The sequence below is a fragment of the Erythrolamprus reginae genome, chromosome 5 (genome assembly GCF_031021105.1).
Source record: "Erythrolamprus reginae isolate rEryReg1 chromosome 5, rEryReg1.hap1, whole genome shotgun sequence".
Taxonomy (NCBI): domain Eukaryota; kingdom Metazoa; phylum Chordata; class Lepidosauria; order Squamata; family Dipsadidae; genus Erythrolamprus; species Erythrolamprus reginae.
In genome coordinates this window covers 93,166,386-93,172,600 of record NC_091954.1, presented here as the reverse complement: position 1 = coordinate 93,172,600, position 6,215 = coordinate 93,166,386, and positions in this window count along the sequence as shown.

The following is a 6,215-nucleotide window of genomic DNA, read 5'->3' as shown; positions in this document are numbered from 1 at the left end:
TTTAATGTCTAAAGCTAAACCCTGTAATAAAATCCATTTGTATGAAAAAGCTGTCGTGATCATATGTATACAGTACACACCATTCATATAGTTTGGCCATGAAAGATGTACAATTCATGGCCCCCAGGCCTGCTGGCAAAGCCAGGTCTTCCTGGCCTTGCAAAAGGCCAGTAGGGTGGGAGCAGTATGGACACCGAAGGGGGGTGAGTTGATCCCGTAGAATTTATTATTATTATTATTATTATTATTATTATTATTATTATTATTATTATTATTATATCTCCAAGTTATTATTTTATTCCCCTCCCCATCTCAATTTAAGCCTGGATGTGCTTTAAAATGTGACTCTCTCTCACACACACATCCCTTGAGTATTCTATGAAATAAAAAGATGGGGTATAAATCAAACTTCCTGACTATTCATTACTGTTTTCAGTGCTTATTTCCATCCTGTCTTTTATTTCTTTTCCTCAAGATGAAACGACTTGCATAAAACGGCCGCTCGTGACCGAGGAAATGAGACACTGCTTTGCCCTTGTTTTGTCTTTTAGAACATGAATTCCTATCATCATTCCTATCATCCTTTTTCTCCCACTTAGGACTGTATGACTGTAACTTGTTGCTTGTATCCTAAGATTGATTGTTTCTTCATTGCTTATTTGACCCCTATGACAATCATTAAGTGTTGTACCACATGATTCTTGACAAATGTATCTTTTTCTTTTATGTACACTAAGAGCATATGCACCAAGACTAATTCCTTGTGTGTCCAATCATATGCACCAAGACTAATTCCTTGTGTGTCCAATCACACTTGTCCAATAAAATTCTATTCTATAAGGCAGTGTTTCCCAACCTTGGCAGCTTGAAGATATTTGGACTTCAACTCCCAGAATTCCCCAGCCAGCATTCGCTTTGATTCTAAACGTTAGGACTCTTATCGGAAATTATCTTCCACCACAATAAGACCAAACAAACATATGTCAAAGAAAAATGGTGGAAGGTCTTATGCATAAAACTTATCAGGAAAGACTTAATGAACTCAATCTGTATAGTCTGGAGGACAGAAGGGAAAGGGGGGACATGATCGAAACATTTAAATATGTTAAAGGGTTAAATAAGATTCGGGAGTGTTTTTAATAGGAAAGTGAACACAAGAACAAGGGGGCACAATCTGTTGGGAGAAAGATCAGAAGCAACGTGAGGAAATACTGTATTATTTTACTGAAAGAGTAGTAGATGCTTGGAACAAACTTCCAGCAGACGTGGTTGGTAAATCCACAGTAACTGAATTTAAACATGCCTGGGATAAACATATATCCATCCTAAGATAAAATACAGGAAATAGTATAAGGGCAGACTAGATGGACCATGAGATTTTTTTCTGCCGTCAATCTTCTATGTTTCTATGTCTGTGTTTTTAAGAGTACCATGTTGTACATTGTAGAATTTTAGAAAAAATAAGGAGGCCTACAGGGAGTGATCAAAATGGCAGTTACAAGCATGGGATCAAAATCCTACCTCGTGATGCAAGCGAAAAGGGGCAGGACTTCAATCACATGGAGGTAACCACCATTATTACTATATTACTTTGTCTGTTTGTTTGTTTATTACTTTATTTATTTCACAAATTTATCTAGTTGACCATCTCCCCAAAGGTGACTATGGATAGCATAAAATAAATATTGTTACTGTTACATTGGTAAATTAAACTATTACTTTTTAAATTATTTTTCTTTCCTTGATTAACTGCATTTTCTGATGTTAAATTTACTTGTAACTTCATACTTCTGTACTAGATGCTGGTACAGAAAATAAAGGGTGGTAAAATTTTCATAGTTTTTGGCTGCTTAGAGTAGCAACAGTATTTTCTGTGGTGGAACAAAGCAATTATTACTATACAGTGGAACCCCGACATACGAGCAGCTCTACTTACGAGCTACTCGAGATACGAGCTGGGAGAGTAGAGAAATTTTTGTTCGACTCACGAGCTTCCATTCGGGATACGAGCCGAGAAGAGCCGGCCTGGCTTGCTTTGCTTCCGAGCTGATGCAGAGCCGAATAAAGCGTCACGCCCCTCTGACGCTTTCGGCGGCTTCCGAAGCGATGCTGGGCTCTTTTGCCGCCAAAAGCGTCAGGGGGGCGTGACGTTTTATTTCTCCGAAGCAAAGCAAGCCAGGCCGGCTCTTCTCAGTACAATATCCAGCTCTTGGTGAGTCCTTGGCTTCTGCTGGGGGTGCAGAAGCGGGCGGGGGGGGCGGCAAAAAAAACGCCCGGACAAGCACTTGCTGCGAGGCGGGCGGGGGGGGGGGCAAAAAAAACACCCGGACAAGCACTTGCTGCAAGAGGCGGGCGGGGGGGGGGGGCCGCAAAAAAAACACCCGGACAAGCACTTGCTGCAAGAGGCGGGCGGGGGGGGGGGCAAAAAAAACGCCCGGACAAGAACTTGCTGCGAGAGGCGGGCGGGGGGGGGGGCGGCAAAAAAACCGGGGCACTTTCGCTGCGAGTGGCAGGAAAAAATAAGCAAGAAAAAATAAGCGGCTTTTCCGCTGCCTCCTAAAGCGGGGAAGTTCGCCAGGAGGCAGCAGAAAAGCCGCGCGTGTCTTTTAAAACATCGGAGCCGGCATGGGGAGGCTCTCAATCAACCCCCGAGTCCGGGTTTGGGGCTCGGAGGCTGATTAAAAGCCTCCCCGTGCCGGCTCTGATGTTTTAAAACACACGCGCGGCGTTTCCGCTGCCTCCTACAGCGGGGAAGTTCGCCAGGAGGCAGCAGAAAAGCCGCGCGTGTCTTTTAAAACATCGGAGCCGGCATGGGGAGGCTCTCAATCAACCCCCGAGTCCGGGTTTGGGGCTCGGAGGCTGATTAAAAGCCTCCCCGTGCCGGCTCTGATGTTTTAAAACACACGCGCGGCGTTTCCGCTGCCTCCTACAGCGGGGAAGTTCGCCAGGAGGCAGCAGAAAAGCCGCGCGTGTCTTTTAAAACATCGGAGCCGGCATGGGGAGGCTCTCAATCAACCCCCGAGTCCGGGTTTGGGGCTCGGAGGCTGATTAAAAGCCTCACCGTGCCGGCTCTGATGTTTTAAAACACACGCGCGGCGTTTCCGCTGCCTCCTACAGCGGGGGCGTGTGTTTTAAAACATCGGAGCCAGCATGGGGAGGCTCTCAATCAACCCCCGAGTCCGGGTTTGGGGCTCGGAGGCTGATTAAAAGCCTCCCCGTGCCGGCTCTGATGTTTTAAAACACACGCGCGGCGTTTCCGCTGCCTCCTACAGCGGGGGCGTGTGTTTTAAAACATCGGAGCCAGCATGGGGAGGCTCTCAATCAACCCCCGAGTCCGGGTTTGGGGCTCGGAGGCTGATTAAAAGCCTCCCCGTGCCGGCTCTGATGTTTTAAAACACACGCGCGGCGTTTCCGCTGCCTCCTACAGCGGGGGCGTGTGTTTTAAAACATCGGAGCCGGCATGGGGAGGCTCTCAATCAACCCCCGAGTCCGGGTTTGGGGCTCGGAGGCTGATTAAAAGCCTCCCCGTGCCGGCTCTGATGTTTTAAAACACACGCGCGGCGTTTCCGCTGCCTCCTACAGCGGGGGCGTGTGTTTTAAAACATCGGAGCCAGCATGGGGAGGCTCTCAATCAACCCCCGAGTCCGGGTTTGGGGCTCGGAGGCTGATTAAAAGCCTCCCCGTGCCGGCTCTGATGTTTTAAAACACACGCGCGGCGTTTCCGCTGCCCCCTACAGCGGGGAAGTTCGCCAGGAGGCAGCAGAAAAGCCGCGCGTGTCTTTTAAAACATCGGAGCCGGCATGGGGAGGCTCTCAATCAACCCCCGAGTCCGGGTTTGGGGCTCGGAGGCTGATTAAAAGCCTCCCCGTGCCGGCTCTGATGTTTTAAAACACACGCGCGGCGTTTCCGCTGCCTCCTACAGCGGGGGCGTGTGTTTTAAAACATCGGAGCCAGCATGGGGAGGCTCTCAATCAACCCCCGAGTCCGGGTTTGGGGCTCGGAGGCTGATTAAAAGCCTCCCCGTGCCGGCTCTGATGTTTTAAAACACACGCGCGGCGTTTCCGCTGCCTCCTACAGCGGGGGCGTGTGTTTTAAAACATCGGAGCCAGCATGGGGAGGCTCTCAATCAACCCCCGAGTCCGGGTTTGGGGCTCGGAGGCTGATTAAAAGCCTCCCCGTGCCGGCTCTGATGTTTTAAAACACACGCGCGGCGTTTCCGCTGCCTCCTACAGCGGGGGCGTGTGTTTTAAAACATCGGAGCCGGCATGGGGAGGCTCTCAATCAACCCCCGAGTCCGGGTTTGGGGCTCGGAGGCTGATTAAAAGCCTCCCCGTGCCGGCTCTGATGTTTTAAAACACACGCGCGGCGTTTCCGCTGCCTCCTACAGCGGGGGCGTGTGTTTTAAAACATCGGAGCCAGCATGGGGAGGCTCTCAATCAACCCCCGAGTCCGGGTTTGGGGCTCGGAGGCTGATTAAAAGCCTCCCCGTGCCGGCTCTGATGTTTTAAAACACACGCGCGGCGTTTCCGCTGCCTCCTACAGCGGGGGCGTGTGTTTTAAAACATCGGAGCCAGCATGGGGAGGCTCTCAATCAACCCCCGAGTCCGGGTTTGGGGCTCGGAGGCTGATTAAAAGCCTCCCCGTGCCGGCTCTGATGTTTTAAAACACACGCCCCCGCTGTAGGAGGCAGCGGAAACGCCGCGCGTGTGTTTTAAAACATCAGAGCCGGCACGGGGAGGCTTTTAATCAGCCTCCGAGCCCCAAACCCGGACTCGGGGGTTGATTGAGAGCCTCCCCATGCCGGCTCCGATGTTTTAAAACACACGCCCCCGCTGTAGGAGGCAGCGGAAACGCCGCGGGTGTGTTTTAAAACATCAGAGCCGGCACGGGGAGGCTTTTAATCAGCCTCCGAGCCCCAAACCCGGACTCGGGGGTTGATTGAGAGCCTCCCCATGCTGGCTCCGATGTTTTAAAACACACGCCCCCGCTGTAGGAGGCAGCGGAAACGCCGCGCGTGTGTTTTAAAACATCAGAGCCGGCACGGGGAGGCTTTTAATCAGCCTCCGAGCCCCAAACCCGGACTCGGGGGTTGATTGAGAGCCTCCCCATGCTGGCTCCGATGTTTTAAAACACACGCCCCCGCTGTAGGAGGCAGCGGAAACGCCGCGCGTGTGTTTTAAAACATCAGAGCCGGCACGGGGAGGCTTTTAATCAGCCTCCGAGCCCCAAACCCGGACTCGGGGGTTGATTGAGAGCCTCCCCATGCCGGCTCCGATGTTTTAAAACACACGCCCCCGCTGTAGGAGGCAGCGGAAACGCCGCGCGTGTGTTTTAAAACATCAGAGCCGGCACGGGGAGGCTTTTAATCAGCCTCCGAGCCCCAAACCCGGACTCGGGGGTTGATTGAGAGCCTCCCCATGCCGGCTCCGATGTTTTAAAACACACGCCCCCGCTGTAGGAGGCAGCGGAAACGCCGCGGGTGTGTTTTAAAACATCAGAGCCGGCACGGGGAGGCTTTTAATCAGCCTCCGAGCCCCAAACCCGGACTCGGGGGTTGATTGAGAGCCTCCCCATGCTGGCTCCGATGTTTTAAAACACACGCCCCCGCTGTAGGAGGCAGCGGAAACGCCGCGCGTGTGTTTTAAAACATCAGAGCCGGCACGGGGAGGCTTTTAATCAGCCTCCGAGCCCCAAACCCGGACTCGGGGGTTGATTGAGAGCCTCCCCATGCTGGCTCCGATGTTTTAAAACACACGCCCCCGCTGTAGGAGGCAGCGGAAACGCCGCGCGTGTGTTTTAAAACATCAGAGCCGGCACGGGGAGGCTTTTAATCAGCCTCCGAGCCCCAAACCCGGACTCGGGGGTTGATTGAGAGCCTCCCCATGCCGGCTCCGATGTTTTAAAACACACGCCCCCGCTGTAGGAGGCAGCGGAAACGCCGCGCGTGTGTTTTAAAACATCAGAGCCGGCACGGGGAGGCTTTTAATCAGCCTCCGAGCCCCGAACCCGGACTCGGGGGTTGATTGAGAGCCTCCCCATGCCGGCTCCGATGTTTTAAAAGACACGCGCGGCTTTTCTGCTGCCTCCTGGCGAACTTCCCCGCTTCAGCCGACGTCTTTTCCCCTCAGCCCTCGGGCTTGCACGCATTAATCGCTTTTACATTGTTTCCTATGGGAAACAATGTTTCGACATACGAGCTGTTCGACGTGCGAGCC